The sequence below is a fragment of the Dendrobates tinctorius genome, unplaced genomic scaffold (genome assembly GCF_039654945.1).
Source record: "Dendrobates tinctorius isolate UK_male_01 unplaced genomic scaffold, ASM3965494v1 ptg000172l, whole genome shotgun sequence".
In the NCBI taxonomy this organism is placed as follows: Eukaryota; Metazoa; Chordata; class Amphibia; order Anura; family Dendrobatidae; genus Dendrobates; species Dendrobates tinctorius.
The window spans coordinates 5,145,928-5,169,199 of NW_027361839.1; the positions used below are offsets into that span (position 1 = coordinate 5,145,928).

General features: G+C 52.8%; 1 protein-coding gene across 1 annotated transcript in view; it reads left to right on the forward strand.

The window, feature by feature from the left end:
- Positions 1-23,272, forward strand: part of LOC141053908 (ICOS ligand-like) — an 87,930-nt gene that overhangs the window by 25,234 nt on the left and 39,424 nt on the right. The window lies entirely within an intron of this gene.

A 23,272-nucleotide genomic window follows, 5' to 3' on the forward strand; every position in this document is an offset into this window, starting at 1 on the left:
ATTTTGCAAGCGATCTGTAGCATCACTTGGAGAACTGATTGACAGGTTGGTCACACTCGTCAAATATAGTGTTTGACGAGTGTGACCAACTTTTTACTACTGAGGCGGCCTATGCAGCATCAGTAGTAAAAGATAAAATGTAAAAAAAAAATAAAAAATGGTGTTATTCTTACCTTCCGACGTCCCGCGCAGCCGTTCCCAGTAATCCTTTGCGAAAATGCCCGCGATAACGTCCGTTCTCGCGGTAATTCGCGATCCCGCGAGAACGGACGTCATCGCGGGCATTTTCGCAAAGGATTACTGGGAACGAGAGCGTGGAGAGAGGCGGGAAGACTTCGCGGGACGTCGGAAGGTGAGAATAACAATATTTTTTATTTTAAATTCTATTTTTTACAGGGATATGGTACCCAAAGCCCGGAGGACAGTCTCCTCTCCTCCGGACCGTGGGTACCATCCGCAAATGTTCTGCTTACTTTCCGCATGGTGTGCACAACCACATGCGGGAAGTAAGCAGAATAATGCATTCCTACGGGTGCGGGATCGCCGCGATTCCGCAAAATTAATGAGCATGCTGCGGTTTTTACCGCAAAGCGATTCCGCCGCGGTGAAAACCGCAGCATTAGCACAGCATTGCGGAATCCCATAGGAATGCATGGGATGCTTATTTTTCGCGGCAAAATGGCGCGGTTAAAAGCGCCACGGAAACGCGAAAAAAACGCCACGTGTGAACTCAGCCTAAGAGTGCGACCTGCACTTATACGTGGTAGACCAGGAATTACATGCAGTACGAGCGCGACCTGCACTTATACGTGGTAGACCAGGAATTACATGCAGTACGAGCGCGACCTGCACTTATACGTGGTAGACCAGGAATTACATGCAGTAAGAGCGCGACCTGCACTTATACGTGGTAGACCAGGAATTACATGCAGTAAGAGCGCGACCTGCACTTATACGTGGTAGACCAGGAATTACATGCAGTAAGAGCGCGACCTGCACTTATACGTGGTAGACCAGGAATTACATGCAGTAAGAGCGCGACCTGCACTTATACGTGGTAGACCAGGAATTACATGCAGGAAGAGCGCGACCTGCACTTATGCGTGGTAGACCAGGAATTACATGCAGGAAGAGCGCGACCTGCACTTATACGTGGTAGACCAGGAATTACATGCAGTAAGAGCGCGACCTGCACTTATACGTGGTAGACCAGGAATTACATGCAGGAAGAGCGCGACCTGCACTTATACGTGGTAGACCGGGAATTACATGCAGTAAGAGCGCGACCTGCACTTATACGTGGTAGACCAGGAATTACATGCAGTAAGAGCGCGACCTGCACTTATACGTGGTAGACCAGGAATTACATGCAGTAAGAGCGCGACCTGCACTTATACGTGGTAGACCAGGAATTACATGCAGGAAGAGCGCGACCTGCACTTATACGTGGTAGACCAGGAATTACATGCAGTTAGAGCGCGACCTGCACTTATACGTGGTAGACCAGGAATTACATGCAGGAAGAGCGCGACCTGCACTTATACGTGGTAGACCAGGAATTACATGCAGGAAGAGCGCGACCTGCACTTATACGTGGTAGACCAGGAATTACATGCAGGAAGAGCGCGACCTGCACTTATACGTGGTAGACCGGGAATTACATGCAGTAAGAGCGCGACCTGCACTTATACGTGGTAGACCAGGAATTACATGCAGGAAGAGCGCGACCTGCACTTATACGTGGTAGACCAGGAATTACATGCAGTTAGAGCGCGAACTGCACTTATACGTGGTAGACCAGGAATTACATGCAGGAAGAGCGCGACCTGCACTTATACGTGGTAGACCAGGAATTACATGCAGGAAGAGCGCGACCTGTACTTATACGTGGTAGACCAGGAATTACATGCAGGAAGAGCGCGACCTGCACTTATACGTGGTAGACCAGGAATTACATGCAGGAAGAGCGTGACCTGCACTTATACGTGGTAGACCAGGAATTACATGCAGTTAGAGCGCGACCTGCACTTATACGTGGTAGACCAGGAATTATATGCAGGAAGAGTGCGACCTGCACTTATACGTGGTAGACCAGGAATTACATGCAGGAAGAGCGCGACCTGCACTTATACGTGGTAGACCAGGAATTACATGCAGGAAGAGCGCGACCTGCACTTATACGTGGTAGACCAGGAATTACATGCAGGAAGAGCGCGACCTGCACTTATACGTGGTAGACCAGGAATTACATGCAGGAAGAGCGCGACCTGCACTTATACGTGGTAGACCAGGAATTACATGCAGGAAGAGCGCGACCTGCACTTATACGTGGTAGACCAGGAATTACATGCAGGAAGAGCGCGTCCTGCACTTATACGTGATAGACCAGGAATTACATGCAGGAAGAGCGCGACCTGCACTTATACGTGGTAGACCAGGAATTACATGCAGGAAGAGCGTGACCTGCACTTATACGTGGTAGACCAGGAATTACATGCAAGAAGAGTGCGACCTGCACTTATACGTGGTAGACCAGGAATTACATGCAGGAAGAGCGCGACCTGCACTTATACGTGGTAGACCAGTAATTACATGCAGGAAGAGCGCGACCTGCACTTATACGTGGTAGACCAGGAATTACATGCAGGAAGAGCGCGACCTGCACTTATACGTGGTAGACCAGGAATTACATGCAGTAAGAGCGCGACCTGTACTTATACGTGGTAGACCAGGAATTACATGCAAGAAGAGTGCGACCTGCACTTATACGTGGTAGACCAGGAATTACATGCAGGAAGAGCGCGACCTGCACTTATACGTGGTAGACCAGGAATTACATGCAGTAAGAGCGTGACCTGCACTTATACGTGGTAGACCAGGAATTACATGCAAGAAGAGTGCGACCTGCACTTATACGTGGTAGACCAGGAATTACATGCAGGAAGAGCGCGACCTGCACTTATACGTGGTAGACCAGTAATTACATGCAGGAAGAGCGCGACCTGTACTTATACGTGGTAGACCAGGAATTACATGCAGTAAGAGCGCGACCTGCACTTATACGTGGTAGACCAGGAATTACATGCAGTAAGAGCGCGACCTGTACTTATACGTGGTAGACCAGGAATTACATGCAGTAAGAGCGCGACCTGTACTTATACGTGGTAGACCAGGAATTACATGCAGTAAGAGCGCGACCTGCACTTATACGTGATAGACCAGGAATTACATGCAGGAAGAGCGCGACCTGCACTTATACGTGGTAGACCAGGAATTACATGCAGTAAGAGTGCGACCTGCAGTAAGAGTGCGACCTGCACTTATACGTGGTAGACCAGGAATTACATGCAGGAAGAGCGCGACCTGCAATTATACGTGGTAGACCAGGAATTACATGCAGGAAGAGCGCGACCTGCACTTATATGTGGTAGACCAGGAATTACATGCAGGAAGAGTGCGACCTGCACTTATACGTGGTAGACCAGGAATTACATGCAGGAAGAGTGCGACCTGCACTTATACGTGGTAGACCAGGAATTACATGCAGGAAGAGCGCGACCTGCACTTATACGTGGTAGACCAGGAATTACATGCAGGAAGAGCGCGACCTGCACTTATACGTGGTAGACCAGGAATTACATGCAGGAAGAGCGCGACCTGCACTTATACGTGATAGACCAGGAATTACATGCAGGAAGAGCGCGACCTGCACTTATACGTGGTAGACCAGGAATTACATGCAGGAAGAGCGTGACCTGCACTTATACGTGGTAGACCAGGAATTACATGCAAGAAGAGTGCGACCTGCACTTATACGTGGTAGACCAGGAATTACATGCAGGAAGAGCGCGACCTGCACTTATACGTGGTAGACCAGTAATTACATGCAGGAAGAGCGCGACCTGCACTTATACGTGGTAGACCAGGAATTACATGCAGGAAGAGCGCGACCTGCACTTATACGTGGTAGACCAGGAATTACATGCAGTAAGAGCGCGACCTGCACTTATACGTGGTAGACCAGGAATTACATGCAGTAAGAGCGCGACCTGCACTTATACGTGGTAGACCAGGAATTACATGCAGTAAGAGCGCGACCTGTACTTATACGTGGTAGACCAGGAATTACATGCAGTAAGAGCGCGACCTGTACTTATACGTGGTAGACCAGGAATTACATGCAGTAAGAGCGCGACCTGTACTTATACGTGGTAGACCAGGAATTACATGCAGTAAGAGCGCGACCTGCACTTATACGTGATAGACCAGGAATTACATGCAGGAAGAGCGCGACCTGCACTTATACGTGGTAGACCAGGAATTACATGCAGTAAGAGTGCGACCTGCAGTAAGAGTGCGACCTGCACTTATACGTGGTAGACCAGGAATTACATGCAGGAAGAGCGCGATGTGACGAACAGCCCACCGCCGTTCGTCCACTTACGGGCGACACTAACGGGAGTCCCGCTGCCACCAAAACGCGACGGACAGCGGACCCTGTGTCACCACTATGTCACAGTCCCACCACTGACACGGGTGTATCAGCGGACGGAGGGGCGTGACACAATGCCGGCACACGGCTATCACAGGCGCAGTGGGGCTTATCTTAGTTATCCCAACACTGGCACCATGTGACCAAAAATATCCAGCAAGCTAATCTCGCTCTACAATTTGCCGCAGGGGGAGTTTAATTTGGATGCCCCACCACTGCTATCAATCTTCCAAGTACTGCGGGGATTTATGTATATCCCACTTTCTCAGTTCCACTTTGGAACTCGCAGCTCTCCGGCGCCCCCCTTACCCTCAGGTCAGTCAGGGAACTGCACCTAGGATAATTAGTCGCCGGACGGGCTGCCTGTTGTGAATCGGCAATTAGGCTTCTGCAGTAAGGGAATTATCAATGCTGTGGCTGAAGCCCCTTACTCAGCAATATAAGACCCTTCTAGACTGCCAGCAAGCCGTAATAGCCGTACACAACGCGCTGCCACCAGTCACGGTTACTTAATTCACAGTGTTAAATTAAGAGGGTCCGTGGCAAACCCCTTGAATTAGTAGCGATTATCTATCAAAGGCGTATAGTTCGATTCTTAGAGCATGGAGACAGATCTAAATAATTTCATTTATTTTCCGAAAGAGGACAGTGATTACAGATAAAAGTTGCTATAAAATTGAGACATAAAATATGTACAGTACAGGTATAAAATAAAAGTGGAGAAAACAAAGAGATTACACTCACAGTTCCATATTGTTCCTTAGGCAGACCATGCGGCTATGGTGGGTGGAGGCGGAGCTGCACTTCTCCGCTCATCTGGATCTTTCTAGCACGACGACTTGAGCTGTTCTGAGCTGGTTTGCCCAGGAAATGCCTTATAGACTTTCCTATGTGACATCACAGAGAGGTGCATTCTGGGTTGATCCCACCTCTCTTATCCAAGTTATGTTTTGGCTACAAAACTTAGATTAGCTATAACTTTATGGGAGAAGCTGGTATGGACTCATCAGTGGTATCATGTTTCCCAGCGTAATGAGCCCATCAAGAAAACATCAAACATCTATGCGATATGACCGTCCATTTGGGCGCAAATCCTATCTCATGTTCTGGACAGGGTAGAACTTCGAAACATACGCGGTCTCGAAGCTGGGACCGCTCAGGTTACAAAAATATGATTTTCATATCTCTAGGGTATTTGGTTCTTATGGTATAGTCTCTCATAGTTTTATTCGTTTCAAACAAAGAAGTTTTTCCCGCTCTGAAGAGGAGAGAAGGCAAATGGTGTGAGGAAGATGGTCTAGCTAATTAACATTCCTGCTCTTCCAGAGGAAGTGGCAGGGTTGATAAAACCTGGGGGGAAGGAATTCCTATTACTGACAGTTTACAATGTCCTAGGATGGAGGATTTGTTAGCACATTGCAACAGAAAACATATCTTGCCGACATTGTACATCACACCTCCCCCCTTAAGAGGGCGCTAAGGAGGCATTACCTCTCGGTAATCTGCCATGCGCACCTCAGCGGGTTCGCCCCGGCGGGACAACCCATCGGCATTGCCGTTTTCACTGCCCTTCCTGTGTTTTACAGTAAAATCGTACTGTTGAAGGGCAAGGCTCCAGCGGAGCAATCTTCCATTGGTTCCCGACACGGTGTGCAACCAGCTCAGTGGGTTGTGGTCGGTTACCACCGTGAAGGCGCGCCCATACAGGTAGGGCTGCAAACGCTGCAGTGCCCACACCATGGCCAGACACTCCTTCTCGATGGTCGAGTATGCCACTTCCCTCGGCAAAAGTTTCCGGCTCAGGTACAACACGGGGTGCTCTTGGTCCCCCGAGTCGACCTGGCTAAGCACAGCACCGAGGCCAAACTCGCTGGCGTCGGTCTGTACCAGAAACGGGCGACTGCTGTCGACTGCTCTCAACACTGGAGAGTTGCACAGGGCTGCTTTCAAAGCTTGGAAAGCCGCCTCACAGTCATCTGTCCAGTTGACTGTTTGGGGTAGCCTCTGCTTGGTGAGGTCAGTCAAGGGTTTGGCAAGGGCGCTATAGTCCTGTACGAACCGCCTATAGTACCCTGCAGTGCCCAAGAAGGACTTCACCTGTTTCTTGGTCCTGGGGGTGGGCCAGGACACGATTGCGTCCACTTTTTCTGGCTCCGGACTCATGGAACCCCCGCCTACCCGGTGCCCCAGGTAGTGGACCTCGCGCATGCCTATCTGGCACTTCCCCGGCTTGATGGTCAGGCCTGCCTGGTGAAGACGCTTGAGCACCTCCTGGAGGTGCTGAAGGTGTTCCTCCCAGGTGGAACTGAAGACGGCAATATCGTCTAAGTACGCCACTGCGTACTCCTCCAGTCCCCGAAGCAGGTGGTTGACCATCCGCTGGAAAGTGGCAGGGGCATTCTTCATGCCGAAGGGCATGACCGTGGACTCGTACAGTCCAAAGGGGGTGATAAAGGCGGATTTCTCCTGCGCCTCAGGGCTCAGGGGAATCTGCCAGTATCCCCGACTCAAATCCATGATGGATATGTAGTTGGCGTTTGTCAACCGCTCGAGCAGATCCTCGATGCGCGGCATTGGGTGGGCATCAGAGGTTGTGATGGCGTTGAGCCCCCTGTAGTCCACGCAGAACCGGGTGGTTCGATCCTTTTTAGGCACGAGGACTACAGGTGAAGCCCACGCACCCTTTGACCGTCGAATCACTCCCAGCCTTAACATCTCATCGACCTCTTGGCGCATGACTTGTTGCACCGTTTCAGAGATCCGATAAGGTGTTCGCCGTAATGGGGCATGATTCCCGGTGTCCACCTCATGAACCGCTAACTCCGTCCTCCTAGGACGGTTGGTGAACACGGGCCGGAAGAGTTCCAGGGTGGCCATCAACTGCAACCGCTGGGACACGGTGAGCGAACCACTTATCTCCATGTCCTCAATGGACCCATTGGCCTTGGCCTGGGCCAGCATGTCCAGGAGGGAATCTTCCTCCCCATCCTCTGGCAGATTGCAGACCGGTAGGACGCAAGCTTCACGTTCGTAGTGCGCCTTCAGCATGTTGACGTGAAAGGCCTTGCGCCTACCCCGAGCATGGTCAAGCGTGACCACGTAGGTGACCGGGTTGAGCTGTTGGTGGACGACGTACGGGCCTTCCCAGGCTGCCTGAAGCTTATCCGTTGGTACAGGGACCAGCGCCCACACCTTTTGACCCACCTGGTAGGTCCGCTCCCGGGCGTTCTGGTCGTACCAGTGCTTCTGGTCAGCCTGAGCCTGCGTCATGTTGTCATGCACCAACTGCGTCAAGGTCTGCATCTTGTCACGGAAGCGCATGACATAATCCACGATGGACACTTCTGTGGGGTTTGGCTCATCTTCCCAGGATTCTCTTATCAACCCAAGGGGTCCCCGGACTCGCCTGCCATACAGGAGCTCGAAGGGGGAGAACCCGGTCGAAGCCTGCGGAACTTCTCTGTAAGCGAACAGCAGGTGTGGGAGGTACCGCTCCCAGTCGCGCCCTTGGGTCTCAACCAGTATGCGGAGCATCTGTTTGAGGGTACCGTTGAAACGTTCACACAAACCGTTAGTCTGTGGGTGATACGGACTCGATACCAGCTGCGTCACCTGCATTTTCTCACAGAGAGCCTCCATTAGGCGAGACATGAATTGGGGCCCTTGATCGGTAAGCATCTCCCTGGGAAATCCTACTCTTGAAAAGATGGTCACCAGTGCGTCAGCCACCTTATCTGCCCTGGTTGAAGACAGAGCTACTGCCTCTGGGTACCGGGTAGCGTAGTCTACCACGGTGAGAATGTATCGCTTTCCGGAGCTGCTGGGGACGGACAGCGGTCCTACAATGTCCACCGCGATTCTCTGGAAAGGCTCCTCTATCACCGGCAAAGGAATAAGGGGAGCCTTAAGAGCAGGCCCCGCCTTACCCACTTTTTGACAGGTGGCACAGGAGCGGCAGTAGTGTGTTACATCTGTCCCCATCTTGGGCCAATAGAAGTGTTGAGACAGCCGTGCCTTTGTTTTGCTGATCCCCAAGTGTCCAGCGAGTGGAATCTCATGGGCAATCCGCAACAACTCAGTTCTGAACTGATAGGGGACGACCAGCTGTCTTTCCCTCAACCACTCCTTTTTAGGATCTCCGGGTACTGTCTCCCGGTACAACCTTCCTCGTTCCCAGAACACCCTCTCCTTATCAGACTTGGAGGTGGGCGTCTCGGCGAGACCTCTCAATTTCTCCAGGCTGGCATCTGAGTGCAGAGCAGCCTGGAACTCCATGCTGGAGGCTGCCAGAAGTGACGTCAGGGTCCCCTCTTTACTGGGACCCTCTGGAACCGGCTCTGGGTTCACCTCTGGTTCAGTCTCTCCTGTAGCAGCAGAGGGTCCAGAAGACAGTGCGTTACCTGCGATCTGGGCACTCTGACTGCGTGTGACAGCTGCTATGTATGCTGTCTCCCTGGGGATTTCTTCAGACCCACCAGCTGGTGCTGCCCTGGGCTCTACCTCCCCATCCACCCCCAACACTTTAGGAGCAGTGCTACTTATGGGCCAGTTACCTTCCTCGGTGGCACTGGTCAGCTGCATGGCATTACCTTCCTCATGGTCCCCATGCACCTCCCCATTCTCTTGAGCACCGTTGCTTGCTCCTGCCAGGGGTTCCTCAGCCGTCTCACTCCGCAGAGTGACGGGGCTGAGCACCTCGGTACCTGTGGACACATCTACCTTTTCAAAGAAAGGGTTAACGGGTTCAGTCGGCACAGATACATCAACATCATCATTCCTAGGAAAAGAATGGTTATCAGCTTGCTTTGGTACATTCACATCAGCATCAGCATCGTACCTGGGGAAAGAATGGTTGTTAGTTGCATCATTACTCATCAAGGCATTAGCAGGTAACACATTCAGTTTCCCATCATCAACATCATCAGGGTTAACGTTACCCTTATTATCAGTTTGGGGAAGGGTGTCAGGGACATAGTATGCAACCATCCTCCCCAAGTCAGTCCCCAATAAAACATCAGTGGGCAAATTTTCAGACACTCCCACCTCCCTCAACCCGCTCCCGGCACCCCAGTCAAGAAAAACTCGTGCCACTGGCAAGGGACAACGGGTGCCTCCAATCCCGGTGACAGTCAGGGTTTTCCCCTCAACAAACTCTTCAGGGGCCGCCAGTCCAGGACGGATGAGGGTTCGTTCAGCCCCGGTGTCCTTGAGGCCTGTAGCAAGACGGGCCCCCACCTGAACAGGTTGAACGTTGTCGTCAGCCCTCCCAACCACACCTCCCACCAAAAGAACAGAGGCATTGGGCCCGGGGGCCTTGGCTGGGGGGTTCTTCGGCCTGTTCGGACAGGTGTAAAAGAAGTGACCAGGCCGCTGGCAGTGGTGACACAGGCGACTGTCAGTAGCCGGCCTGTTGTTGGCAACAGGGACAGGGCCTCCGGAGGGACGGCTAGCTGGGGCATTGGGGTTGGTTGCTGGCTTACCCCCTTTCCAGCTGGTGGCGACTGGCCTCCGCGTCTCGGGCTTCCGGTTGGCCTCGTGGTTGTCGGCGATCTGCGCCGCTTTGTCCGCGTTCGTTGGTTCGCGGTCCAGGATGAACTGTCGGACCTCAGCTGGGCAGAGATGCAGGAACTGGTCTTTGATCATCAGGTCCCGTAGCTGCTCAAAGGTTTCAACGGACAGTCCATGGATCCACTGGTCAAAGTGGGTCCTGAGTCCTTGCACCACATCACTGTAGCTATCGTGTGGGCCACGTTGGAGGTGTCGGAACTTCTTTCGGTATACCTCAGGTGTCAGCCGGTATTTGGCGATCAGCGCCTGCTTTATGGCGTCATAGTCATCATCGGCTTCTGGCGGAAGAGAAGCAAATGCCTCCAGGGCTTTGCCTTTTAGCCCTGGGGTCAAGTACCTTGCCCATTGGTCTCTAGGCAGCTGGTACTGTCTGCAGGCTTTCTCAAAGGCTCGCAGAAATGTGTCCAAGTCCCCGTCCTTTTCCATCACGGGAAAATGCTCTGGCCGGGGTTTAGGAGTCTGGACGCTGCTGGGCTCACGGCTTTGGGCTGTGAGGGCATTCCCACCCCGCTGGAGTACCTCCAGTTCATGGGCCCTCTGCGCCTGGCGCTCGGCTCTCTCAGCCTCAGCTTGGCGCTCAGCTCTCTCCGCCTGGCGCTCGGCTCGCTGCTCTGCTCTCTCTCGAGCTTGCTGGATCAGCCTCACCCGCCCATCACTGTCTTCGGCGGGGAGTTCGTCCAAGGCCATTTGCAGATAGGGGTCCACCCCGTTCTGGTTGAATGTGGGGCCAGCGCTCAGGAGTGGAGCCTCTGCTGCAGCCCCATTGCAACTTGGGCCAACTTCTGCGCTCGCTGGATTCTGGTCGTTGTCCAGCTGCACTAGAGCCGCGATCATTTGAGCTCTGTTTTTGTTCGTGGCGTCAAGGCCTTGGTACGTGCATAACGCAGCAAGAACTTCCTTTGTCTGCCGGGTGTACCAAGGTTCTCCTTTTGCCGCCATGGTTGCCAAATAAAAGATAGAAAAAGAAAAACGAAGAAACGGGAGGGGGATACTTGCAAGTACACACTAATGTCTCAGGACTAGTAACCACTGAGTCTGTTCTCCAAAACCTATGATGCAGGATTCCCGCAGGAACCGTGCAGGTTTTTAGTGAGAGGAATGATTGCTCAAACCAAATCACTAATGCTCTAGGATTATCCCACCGCGCTGCCACCAATATGTGACGAACAGCCCACCGCCGTTCGTCCACTTACGGGCGACACTAACGGGAGTCCCGCTGCCACCAAAACGCGACGGACAGCGGACCCTGTGTCACCACTATGTCACAGTCCCACCACTGACACGGGTGTATCAGCGGACGGAGGGGCGTGACACAATGCCGGCACACGGCTATCACAGGCGCAGTGGGGCTTATCTTAGTTATCCCAACACTGGCACCATGTGACCAAAAATATCCAGCAAGCTAATCTCGCTCTACAATTTGCCGCAGGGGGAGTTTAATTTGGATGCCCCACCACTGCTATCAATCTTCCAAGTACTGCGGGGATTTATGTATATCCCACTTTCTCAGTTCCACTTTGGAACTCGCAGCTCTCCGGCGCCCCCCTTACCCTCAGGTCAGTCAGGGAACTGCACCTAGGATAATTAGTCGCCGGACGGGCTGCCTGTTGTGAACCGGCAATTAGGCTTCTGCAGTAAGGGAATTATCAATGCTGTGGCTGAAGCCCCTTACTCAGCAATATAAGACCCTTCTAGACTGCCAGCAAGCCGTAATAGCCGTACACAACGCGCTGCCACCAGTCACGGTTACTTAATTCACAGTGTTAAATTAAGAGGGTCCGTGGCAAACCCCTTGAATTAGTAGCGATTATCTATCAAAGGCGTATAGTTCGATTCTTAGAGCATGGAGACAGATCTAAATAATTTCATTTATTTTCCGAAAGAGGACAGTGATTACAGATAAAAGTTGCTATAAAATTGAGACATAAAATATGTACAGTACAGGTATAAAATAAAAGTGGAGAAAACAAAGAGATTACACTCACAGTTCCATATTGTTCCTTAGGCAGACCATGCGGCTATGGTGGGTGGAGGCGGAGCTGCACTTCTCCGCTCATCTGGATCTTTCTAGCACGACGACTTGAGCTGTTCTGAGCTGGTTTGCCCAGGAAATGCCTTATAGACTTTCCTATGTGACATCACAGAGAGGTGCATTCTGGGTTGATCCCACCTCTCTTATCCAAGTTATGTTTTGGCTACAAAACTTAGATTAGCTATAACTTTATGGGAGAAGCTGGTATGGACTCATCAGTGGTATCATGTTTCCCAGCGTAATGAGCCCATCAAGAAAACATCAAACATCTATGCGATATGACCGTCCATTTGGGCGCAAATCCTATCTCATGTTCTGGACAGGGTAGAACTTCGAAACATACGCGGTCTCGAAGCTGGGACCGCTCAGGTTACAAAAATATGATTTTCATATCTCTAGGGTATTTGGTTCTTATGGTATAGTCTCTCATAGTTTTATTCGTTTCAAACAAAGAAGTTTTTCCCGCTCTGAAGAGGAGAGAAGGCAAATGGTGTGAGGAAGATGGTCTAGCTAATTAACATTCCTGCTCTTCCAGAGGAAGTGGCAGGGTTGATAAAACCTGGGGGGAAGGAATTCCTATTACTGACAGTTTACAATGTCCTAGGATGGAGGATTTGTTAGCACATTGCAACAGAAAACATATCTTGCCGACATTGTACATCACACGCGACCTGCAATTATATGTGGTAGACCAGGAATTACATGCAGGAAGAGTGCGACCTGCACTTATACGTGGTAGACCAGGAATTACATGCAGGAAGAGTGCGACCTGCACTTATACGTGGTAGACCAGGAATTACATGCAGGAAGAGTGCGACCTGCACTTATACGTGGTAGACCAGGAATTACATGCAGGAAGAGTGCGACCTGCACTTATACGTGGTAGACCAGGAATTACATGCAGTTAGAGCGCGACCTGCACTTATATGTGGTAGACCAGGAATTACATGCAGGAAGAGCGCGACCTGCACTTATACGTGGTAGACCAGGAATTACATGCAGTAAGAGCGCGACGAGCGCGACCTGCACTTATACGTGGTAGACTAGGAATTACATGCAGTAAGAGCGCGACCTGCACTTATACGTGGTAGACCAGGAATTACATGCAGTAAGAGCGCGACCTGCACTTATACGTGGTAGACCAGGAATTATATGCAGTTAGAGCGCGACCTGCACTTATACGTGGTAGGCCAGGAATTACATGCAGGAAGAGTGCGACCTGTACTTATACGTGGTAGACCAGGAATTACATGCAGGAAGAGCGCGACCTGCACTTATACGTGGTAGACCAGGAATTACATGCAGGAAGAGTGCGACCTGCACTTATACGTGGTAGACCAGGAATTACATGCAGGAAGAGTGCGACCTGCACTTATACGTGGTAGACCAGGAATTACATGCAGGAAGAGCGCGACCTGCACTTATACGTGGTAGACCAGGAATTACATGCAGGAAGAGCGCGACCTGCACTTATACGTGGTAGACCAGGAATTACATGCAGGAAGAGCGCGACCTGCACTTATACGTGGTAGACCAGGAATTACATGCAGGAAGAGCGTGACCTGCACTTATACGTGGTAGACCAGGAATTACATGCAGGAAGAGCGCGACCTGCTCTTATACGTGGTAGACCAGGAATTATATGCAGGAAGAGTGCGACCTGCACTTATACGTGGTAGACCAGGAATTACATGCAGGAAGAGCGCGACCTGCACTTATACGTGGTAGACCAGGAATTATATGCAGGAAGAGCGCGACCTGCACTTATACGTGGTAGACCGGGAATTACATGCAGGAAGAGCGCGACCTGCACTTATACGTGGTAGACCGGGAATTACATGCAGGAAGAGCGCGACCTGCACTTATACGTGGTAGACCGGGAATTACATGCAGGAAGAGCGCGACCTGCACTTATACGTGGTAGACCGGGAATTACATGCAGTACGAGCGCGACCTGCACTTATACGTGGTAGACCGGGAATTACATGCAGGAAGAGCGCGACCTGCACTTATACGTGGTAGACCAGGAATTACATGCAGGAAGAGCGCGACCTGCACTTATACGTGGTAGAGCAGGAATATGAAGACAATGAACCACGAGAAGGTTTTCAGTGTACTTTCTTAAGGGCTGTAAAAGTGCCGCTGAAGTCCAGCACCACCGCCCGCACAGACACAGTCCAGAAGTTAATGCTCAGGAAATGATAAAAGTCTTCCAGACCTCAGCAGTTCCAGAGATGTGTAACTCCTCTCTTAGAAGTCTGGTCAGTAGGTGAGCACAGCCAGGACTGACGGCAGCTGGAAATGAAGAAGCAGAGCACCGAGTAAACGAGCAGCAGCAGGAACTGCAGACCCAAGTAAGGAGGGACGCTCAGAAGCCACCAGCCAACAAAATACTCAGGCAAGGAGGGTCCCTGACCCGGATTTAAATAACAGGACTGACAGGAAGTTCAAGGACATTACTCCCCTCTTAGAAGCGGCCTCAGGACGATCCAGGACCAGGCTTCCCAGGAAACGGATGTGAGAATTCATGAATCGAGATAAAAGAGCAGCCCATGGTGAAATGAGAGATTTAATTGCCTTAAGGCAGAGGTCTCAAACACACGGCTTGCGGGCCGCATGCAGCCCCTGAAGCAGTCATCTGCGGCCCGTGGTGCACCACGTCGCACTCCCTGAGGTAGGTAGAAGGGGGAAGGCAGTGGCATGCACTAGGAGTGTGAGATGGCTGCTGTGTGCACAGGACCTGTGATGAGGTCACAGGAGGGGAGGAGTCAGAGGTCACATGATCAGGGGCTTCAGTGTATGCAGGACGCTAAAGTCTGTGCTGGTTGTCATGGCGCTGGATGCCGGTAATGTGACGAACAGCCCACCGCCGTTCGTCTACTTACGGGCGACACTAACGGGGGTCCCGCTGCCACCAAAACGCGACGGACAGCGGACCCTGTGTCACCACTATGTCACAATCCCACCACTGACCCGGGTGTATCAGCGGACGGAGGGACGTGACACAATGCCGGCACACGGCTATCACAGGCGCAGTGGGGCTTATCTTAGTTATCCCACCACTGGCACCATGTGACAAAAATATCCAGCAAGCTAATCTCGCTCTACAATTTGCCGCAGGGGGAGTTTAATTTGGATGCCCCACCACTGCTATCAATCTTCCAAGTACTGCGGGGATTTGTGTATATCCCACTTTCTCAGTTCCATATTGTTCCTTAGGCAGACCATGCGGCTTTAAGGGGGGAGGAGCCACACGTCTCCATTCATCTGGAGTTCTTGTCAGCACGACGACTTGAGCTGTTCTGAGCTGGTTTGCCCAGGAAATGCCTTATAGACTTTCCTATGTGACATCACGGAGAGGTGCATTCTGGGTTGATCCCACCTCTCTTATCCAAGTTATGTTTTGGCTACAAAACTTAGATTAGCTATAACTTTATGGGAGAAGCTGGTATGGACTCATCAGTGGTATCATGTTTCCCAGCGTAATGAGCCCATCAAGAAAACATCAAACATCTATGCGATATGACCGTCCATTTGGGCGCAAATCATATCTCAGGTTCTGGACAGGGTAGAACTTCGAAACATACGCGGTCTCGAAGCTGGGACCGCTCAGGTTACAAAAATATGATTTTCATATCTCTAGGGTACGGTTTTCGCAGGGCAGGCTCTTATAGTTTTATTCAAACCTCTTTGTTTCAAACAAAGAACCATCCCGCACTTTTTTCTCTCAGCTGTGGAGAGGAAACAAATGGTTGTAACAGCAGGGGGTCTCCTATTACTAGTGCGAACACAGGCTGTAGAGGAGGGGGGGTGGCACTGCTCTGTGTGTGTGTGAAGGGAGGAGGGGTGAAGCTGCAGAGCTAGCAGCCTGGATTGTCATATGTGCCGGATCTTTCTGGAAAGTTACAACAGAAAACATCATATTTTGTAGACAAAACCCCATACCTCACAGACATTGTACATCACACCTCCCCCCTTAAGAGGGCGCTAAGGAGGCATTACCTCTCGGTAATCGGCCATGCGCACCTCAGCGGGTTCGCCCCGGCGGGACAACCCATCGGCATTGCCGTTTTCACTGCCCTTCCTGTGTTTTACAGTAAAATCGTACTGTTGAAGGGCAAGGCTCCAGCGGAGCAATCTTCCATTGGTTCCCGACACGGTGTGCAACCAGCTCAGAGGGTTGTGGTCGGTTACCACCGTGAAGGCGCGCCCGTACAGGTAGGGCTGCAAACGTTGCAGTGCCCACACCATGGCCAGACACTCCTTCTCGATGGTCGAGTATGCCACTTCCCTCGGCAGAAGTTTCCGGCTCAGGTACAACACGGGGTGCTCTTGGTTCCCCGAGTCGACCTGGCTAAGCACAGCACCGAGGCCAAACTCGCTGGCGTCGGTCTGTACCAGAAACGGGCGACTGCTGTCGACTGCTCTCAACACTGGAGAGTTGCACAGGGCTGCTTTCAAAGCTTGGAAAGCCGCCTCACAGTCATCTGTCCAGTTGACTGTTTGGGGTAGCCTCTGCTTGGTGAGGTCAGTCAAGGGTTTGGCAAGGGCGCTATAGTCCTGTACGAACCGCCTATAGTACCCTGCAGTGCCCAAGAAGGACTTCACCTGTTTCTTGGTCCTGGGGGTGGGCCAGGACACGATTGCGTCCACTTTTCCTGGCTCCGGACTCATGGAACCCCCGCCTACCCGGTGCCCCAGGTAGTGGACCTTGCGCATGCCTATCTGGCACTTCCCCGGCTTGATGGTCAGGCCTGCCTGGTGAAGACGCTTGAGCACCTCCTGGAGGTGCTGAAGGTGTTCCTCCCAGGTGGAACTGAAGACGGCAATATCGTCTAAGTACGCCACTGCGTACTCCTCCAGTCCCCGAAGCAGGTGGTTGACCATCCGCTGGAAAGTGGCAGGGGCATTCTTCATGCCGAAGGGCATGACCGTGGACTCGTACAGTCCAAAGGGGGTGATAAAGGCGGATTTCTCCTGCGCCTCAGGGCTCAGGGGAATCTGCCAGTATCCCCGACTCAAATCCATGATGGATATGTAGTTGGCGTTTGTCAACCGCTCGAGCAGATCCTCGATGCGCGGCATCGGGTGGGCATCAGAGGTTGTGATGGCGTTGAGCCCCCTGTAGTCCACGCAGAACCGGGTGGTTCGATCCTTTTTAGGCACGAGGACTACAGGTGAAGCCCACGCACCTTTTGACCGTCGAATCACCCCCAGCCTTAACATCTCATCGATCTCTTGGCGCATGACTTGTTGCACCGTTTCAGAGATCCGATAAGGTGTTCGCCGTAATGGGGCAAGATTCCCGGTGTCCACCTCATGAACCGCTAACTCCGTCCTCCCAGGACGGTTGGTGAACACGGGCCGGAAGAGTTCCAGGGTGGCCATCAACTGCAACCGCTGGGACACGGTGAGCGAACCACTTATCTCCATGTCCTCAATGGACCCATTGGCCTTGGCCTGGGCCAGCATGTCCAGGAGGGAATCTTCCTCCCCATCCTCTGGCAGATTGCAGACCGGTAGGACGCAAGCTTCACGTTCGTAGTGCGCCTTCAGCATGTTGACGTGAAAGGCCTTGCGCCTACCCCGAGCATGGTCAAGCGTGACCACGTAGGTGACCGGGTTGAGCTGTTGGTGGACGACGTATGGGCCTTCCCAGGCTGCCTGAAGCTTATCCGTTGGTACAGGGACCAGCGCCCACACCTTTTGACCCACCTGGTAGGTCCGCTCCCGGGCGTTCTGGTCGTACCAGTGCTTCTGGTCAGCCTGAGCCTGCGTCATGTTGTCATGCACCAACTGCGTCAAGGTCTGCATCTTGTCACGGAAGCGCATGACATAATCCACGATGGACACTTCTGTGGGGTTTGGCTCATCTTCCCAGGATTCTCTTATCAACCCAAGGGGTCCCCGGACTCGCCTGCCATACAGGAGCTCGAAGGGGGAGAACCCGGTCGAAGCCTGCGGAACTTCTCTGTAAGCGAACAGCAGGTGTGGGAGGTACCGCTCCCAGTCGCGCCCTTGGGTCTCAACCAGTATGCGGAGCATCTGTTTGAGGGTACCGTTGAAACGTTCACACAAACCGTTAGTCTGTGGGTGATACGGACTCGATACCAGCTGCGTCACCTGCATTTTCTCACAGAGAGCCTCCATTAGGCGAGACATGAATTGGGGCCCTTGATCGGTAAGCATCTCCCTGGGAAATCCTACTCTTGAAAAGATGGTCACCAGTGCGTCAGCCACCTTATCTGCCCTGGTTGAAGACAGAGCTACTGCCTCTGGGTACCGGGTAGCGTAGTCTACCACGGTGAGAATGTATCGCTTTCCGGAGCTGCTGGGGACGGACAGCGGTCCTACAATGTCCACCGCGATTCTCTGGAAAGGCTCCTCTATCACCGGCAAAGGAATAAGGGGAGCCTTAAGAGCAGGCCCCGCCTTACCCACTTTTTGACAGGTGGCACAGGAGCGGCAGTAGTGTGTTACATCTGTCCCCATCTTGGGCCAATAGAAGTGTTGAGACAGCCGTGCCTTTGTTTTGCTGATCCCCAAGTGTCCAGCGAGTGGAATCTCATGGGCAATCCGCAACAACTCAGTTCTGAACTGATAGGGGACGACCAGCTGTCTTTCCCTCAACCACTCCTTTTTAGGATCTCCGGGTACTGTCTCCCGGTACAACCTTCCTCGTTCCCAGAACACCCTCTCCTTATCAGACTTGGAGGTGGGCGTCTCGGCGAGACCTCTCAATTTCTCCAGGCTGGCATCTGAGTGCAGAGCAGCCTGGAACTCCATGCTGGAGGCTGCCAGAAGTGACGTCAGGGTCCCTCCTTTACTGGGACCCTCTGGAACCGGCTCTGGGTTCACCTCTGGTTCAGTCTCTCCTGTAGCAGCAGAGGGTCCAGAAGACAGTGCGTTACCTGCGATCTGGGCACTCTGACTGCGTGTGACAGCTGCTATGTATGCTGTCTCCCTGGGGATTTCTGCAGACCCACCAGCTGGTGCTGCCCTGGGCTCTACCTCCCCATCCACCCCCAACACTTCAGGAGCAGTGCTACTTATGGGCCAGTTACCTTCCTCGGTGGCACTGGTCAGCTGCATGGCATTACCTTCCTCATGGTCCCCATGCACCTCCCCATTTCCTTGAGCACCGTTGCTTACTCCTGCCAGGGGTTCCTCAGCCGTCTCACTCTGCAGAGTGACGGGGCTGAGCACCTCGGTACCTGTGGACACATCTACCGTTTCAAAGAAAGGGTTAACGGGTTCAGTCGGCACAGATACATCAACATCATCATTCCTAGGAAAAGAATGGTTATCAGTTTGCTTTGGTACAATCACATCAGCATCATACCTTGGGAAAGAATGGTTGTTAGTTGCATCATTACTCATCAAGGCATTAGCAGGTAACACATTCAGTTTCCCATCATCAACATCATCAGGGTTAACGTTACCCTTATTATCAGTTTGGGGAAGGGTGTCAGGGACATAGTATGCAACCATCCTCCCCAAGTCAGTCCCCAATAAAACATCAGTGGGCAAATTTTCAGACACTCCCACCTCCCTCAACCCGCTCCCGGCACCCCAATCAAGAAAAACTCGTGCCACTGGCAAGGGACAACGGGTGCCTCCAATCCCGGTGACAGTCAGGGTTTTCCCCTCAACAAACTCTTCAGGGGCCGCCAGTCCAGGACGGATGAGGGTTCGTTCAGCCCCGGTGTCCTTGAGGCCTGTAGCAAGACGGGCCCCCACCTGAACAGGTTGAACGTTGTCGTCAGCCCTCCCAACCACACCTCCCACCAAAAGAACAGAGGCGTTGGGCCCGGGGGCCTTGGCTGGGGGGTTCTTCGGCCTATTCGGACAGGTGTAAGAGAAGTGACCAGGCCGCTGGCAGTGGTGACACAGGCGACTGTCAGTAGCCGGCCTGTTGTTGGCAACAGGGACAGGGCCTCCGGAGGGACGGCTAGCTGGGGCATTGGGGTTGGTTGCTGGCTTACCCCCTTTCCAGCTGGTGGTGACTGGCCTCCGCGTCTCGGGCTTCCGGTTGGCCTCGTGGTTGTCGGCGATCTGCGCCGCTTTGTCCGCGTTCGTTGGTTCGCGGTCCAGGATGAACTGTCGGACCTCAGCTGGGCAGAGATGCAGGAACTGGTCTTTGATCATCAGGTCCCGTAGCTGCTCAAAGGTTTCAACGGACAGTCCATGGATCCACTGGTCAAAGTGGGTCCTGAGTCCTTGCACCACATCACTGTAGCTATCGTGTGGGCCACGTTGGAGGTGTCGGAACTTCTTTCGGTATACCTCAGGTGTCAGCCGGTATTTGGCGATCAGCGCCTGCTTTATGGCGTCATAGTCGTCATCGGCTTCTGGCGGAAGAGAAGCAAATGCCTCCAGGGCTTTGCCTTTTAGCCCTGGGGTCAAGTACCTTGCCCATTGGTCTCTAGGCAGCTGGTACTGTCTGCAGGCTTTCTCAAAGGCTCGCAGGAACGTGTCCAAGTCCCCATCCTTTTCCATCACGGGAAAATGCTCTGGCCGGGGTTTAGGAGTCTGGACGCTGCTGGGCTCACGGCTTCGGGCTGTGGGGGCATTCCACCCCCGCTGGAGCATCTCCAGCTCATGGGCCCTCTGAGCTTCTGCATGGCGCTCAGCTCTCTCAGCCTGGGCTTGACGCTCGACCCTCTCAGCCTCAGCTTGGCGCTCACGTTCGGCTTGGGCCTCCTGCCGATATTGCTGGATCAGCCTCACCCGCCCATCCCTGTCTTCGGCGGGGAGTTCGTCCAAGGCCATTTGCAGATAGGGGTCCACCCCGTTCTGGTTGAATGTGGGGCCAGCGCTCAGGAGTGGAGCCTCTGCTGCAGCCCCATGGCAACTTGGGCCAACTTCTGCGCTCGCTGGATTCTGGCCGTTGTCCAGCTGCACTAGAGCCGCGATCATTTGATCTTTGGTTCCGCCTGCGGCGTCTATGCCTCGGTACATGCATAACCCAGCAAGGGTGTCCTTTTTCTGCTTCTGATACCACTCCACTGTCATCGCCGCCATGGTTGCCAAATAAAAGATAGAAAAAGAAAAACGAAGAAACGGGAGGGGGATACTTGCAAGTACACACTAATGTCTCAGGACTAGTAACCACTGAGTCTGTTCTCCAAAACCTATGATGCAGGATTCCCGCAGGAACCGTGCAGGTCTTTAGTGAGAGGAATGATTGCTCAAACCAAATCACTAATGCTCTAGGATTATCCCACCGCTCTGCCACCAATATGTGACGAACAGCCCACCGCCGTTCGTCTACTTACGGGCGACACTAACGGGGGTCCCGCTGCCACCAAAACGCGACGGACAGCGGACCCTGTGTCACCACTATGTCACAATCCCACCACTGACCCGGGTGTATCAGCGGACGGAGGGACGTGACACAATGCCGGCACACGGCTATCACAGGCGCAGTGGGGCTTATCTTAGTTATCCCACCACTGGCACCATGTGACAAAAATATCCAGCAAGCTAATCTCGCTCTACAATTTGCCGCAGGGGGAGTTTAATTTGGATGCCCCACCACTGCTATCAATCTTCCAAGTACTGCGGGGATTTGTGTATATCCCACTTTCTCAGTTCCATATTGTTCCTTAGGCAGACCATGCGGCTTTAAGGGGGGAGGAGCCACACGTCTCCATTCATCTGGAGTTCTTGTCAGCACGACGACTTGAGCTGTTCTGAGCTGGTTTGCCCAGGAAATGCCTTATAGACTTTCCTATGTGACATCACGGAGAGGTGCATTCTGGGTTGATCCCACCTCTCTTATCCAAGTTATGTTTTGGCTACAAAACTTAGATTAGCTATAACTTTATGGGAGAAGCTGGTATGGACTCATCAGTGGTATCATGTTTCCCAGCGTAATGAGCCCATCAAGAAAACATCAAACATCTATGCGATATGACCGTCCATTTGGGCGCAAATCATATCTCAGGTTCTGGACAGGGTAGAACTTCGAAACATACGCGGTCTCGAAGCTGGGACCGCTCAGGTTACAAAAATATGATTTTCATATCTCTAGGGTACGGTTTTCGCAGGGCAGGCTCTTATAGTTTTATTCAAACCTCTTTGTTTCAAACAAAGAACCATCCCGCACTTTTTTCTCTCAGCTGTGGAGAGGAAACAAATGGTTGTAACAGCAGGGGGTCTCCTATTACTAGTGCGAACACAGGCTGTAGAGGAGGGGGGGTGGCACTGCTCTGTGTGTGTGTGAAGGGAGGAGGGGTGAAGCTGCAGAGCTAGCAGCCTGGATTGTCATATGTGCCGGATCTTTCTGGAAAGTTACAACAGAAAACATCATATTTTGTAGACAAAACCCCATACCTCACAGACATTGTACATCACAGGTAAGGACGGGTTTATAGGGTGGATGTAGCAGAGCCGCGTGTGTACGAGGTGTACGGAGCGGAGCCGTGTGTGTGTACGAGGTGTACGGAGCGGAGCCGTGTGTGTGTACGAGGTGTACGGAGCGGAGCCGCGTGTGTACGAGGTGTACGGAGCGGAGCCGCGTGTGTACGAGGTGTACGGAGCGGAGCCGCGTGTGTACGAGGTGTACGGAGCGGAGCCGCGTGTGTACGAGGTGTACGGAGCGGAGCCGCGTGTGTACGAGGTGTACGGAGCGGAGCCGCGTGTGTACGAGGTGTACGGAGCGGAGCCGCGTGTGGACGAGGTGTACGGAGCGGAGCCGCGTGTGGACGAGGTGTACGGAGCGGAGCCGCGTGTGTACGAGGTGTACGGAGCGGAGCCGCGTGTGTACGAGGTGTACGGAGCGGAGCCGCGTGTGTACGAGGTGTACGGAGCGGAGCCGCGTGTGTACGAGGTGTACGGAGCGGAGATGTGCGGAGTGGAGATGTGCGTGTATTTTGGCATGGCACCAGGGCCCATAATTTTGTAGTTACGCCACTGCTCATGCTAGACGAGAGGAGGAGTGCGCCGCTCCGTAGTGGCTGTGGCCCTGCGTGATGACATCCCTCTGGCGCTGTGTAATGGCATCACGCCAGTGCACACAGAGCGGAGGCGTGACTTTCCTCCCATTGCTGGATTTTGCAGGTGACTGTGGCTGTGCGTGTACAGCGAGATGATAGCGCCGGCTCACATGCAGAGCTGATACTATCATTTGCTGAGGTTAAGGCCCCGTCACACACAGCGATCTCGCGTGTGACGCG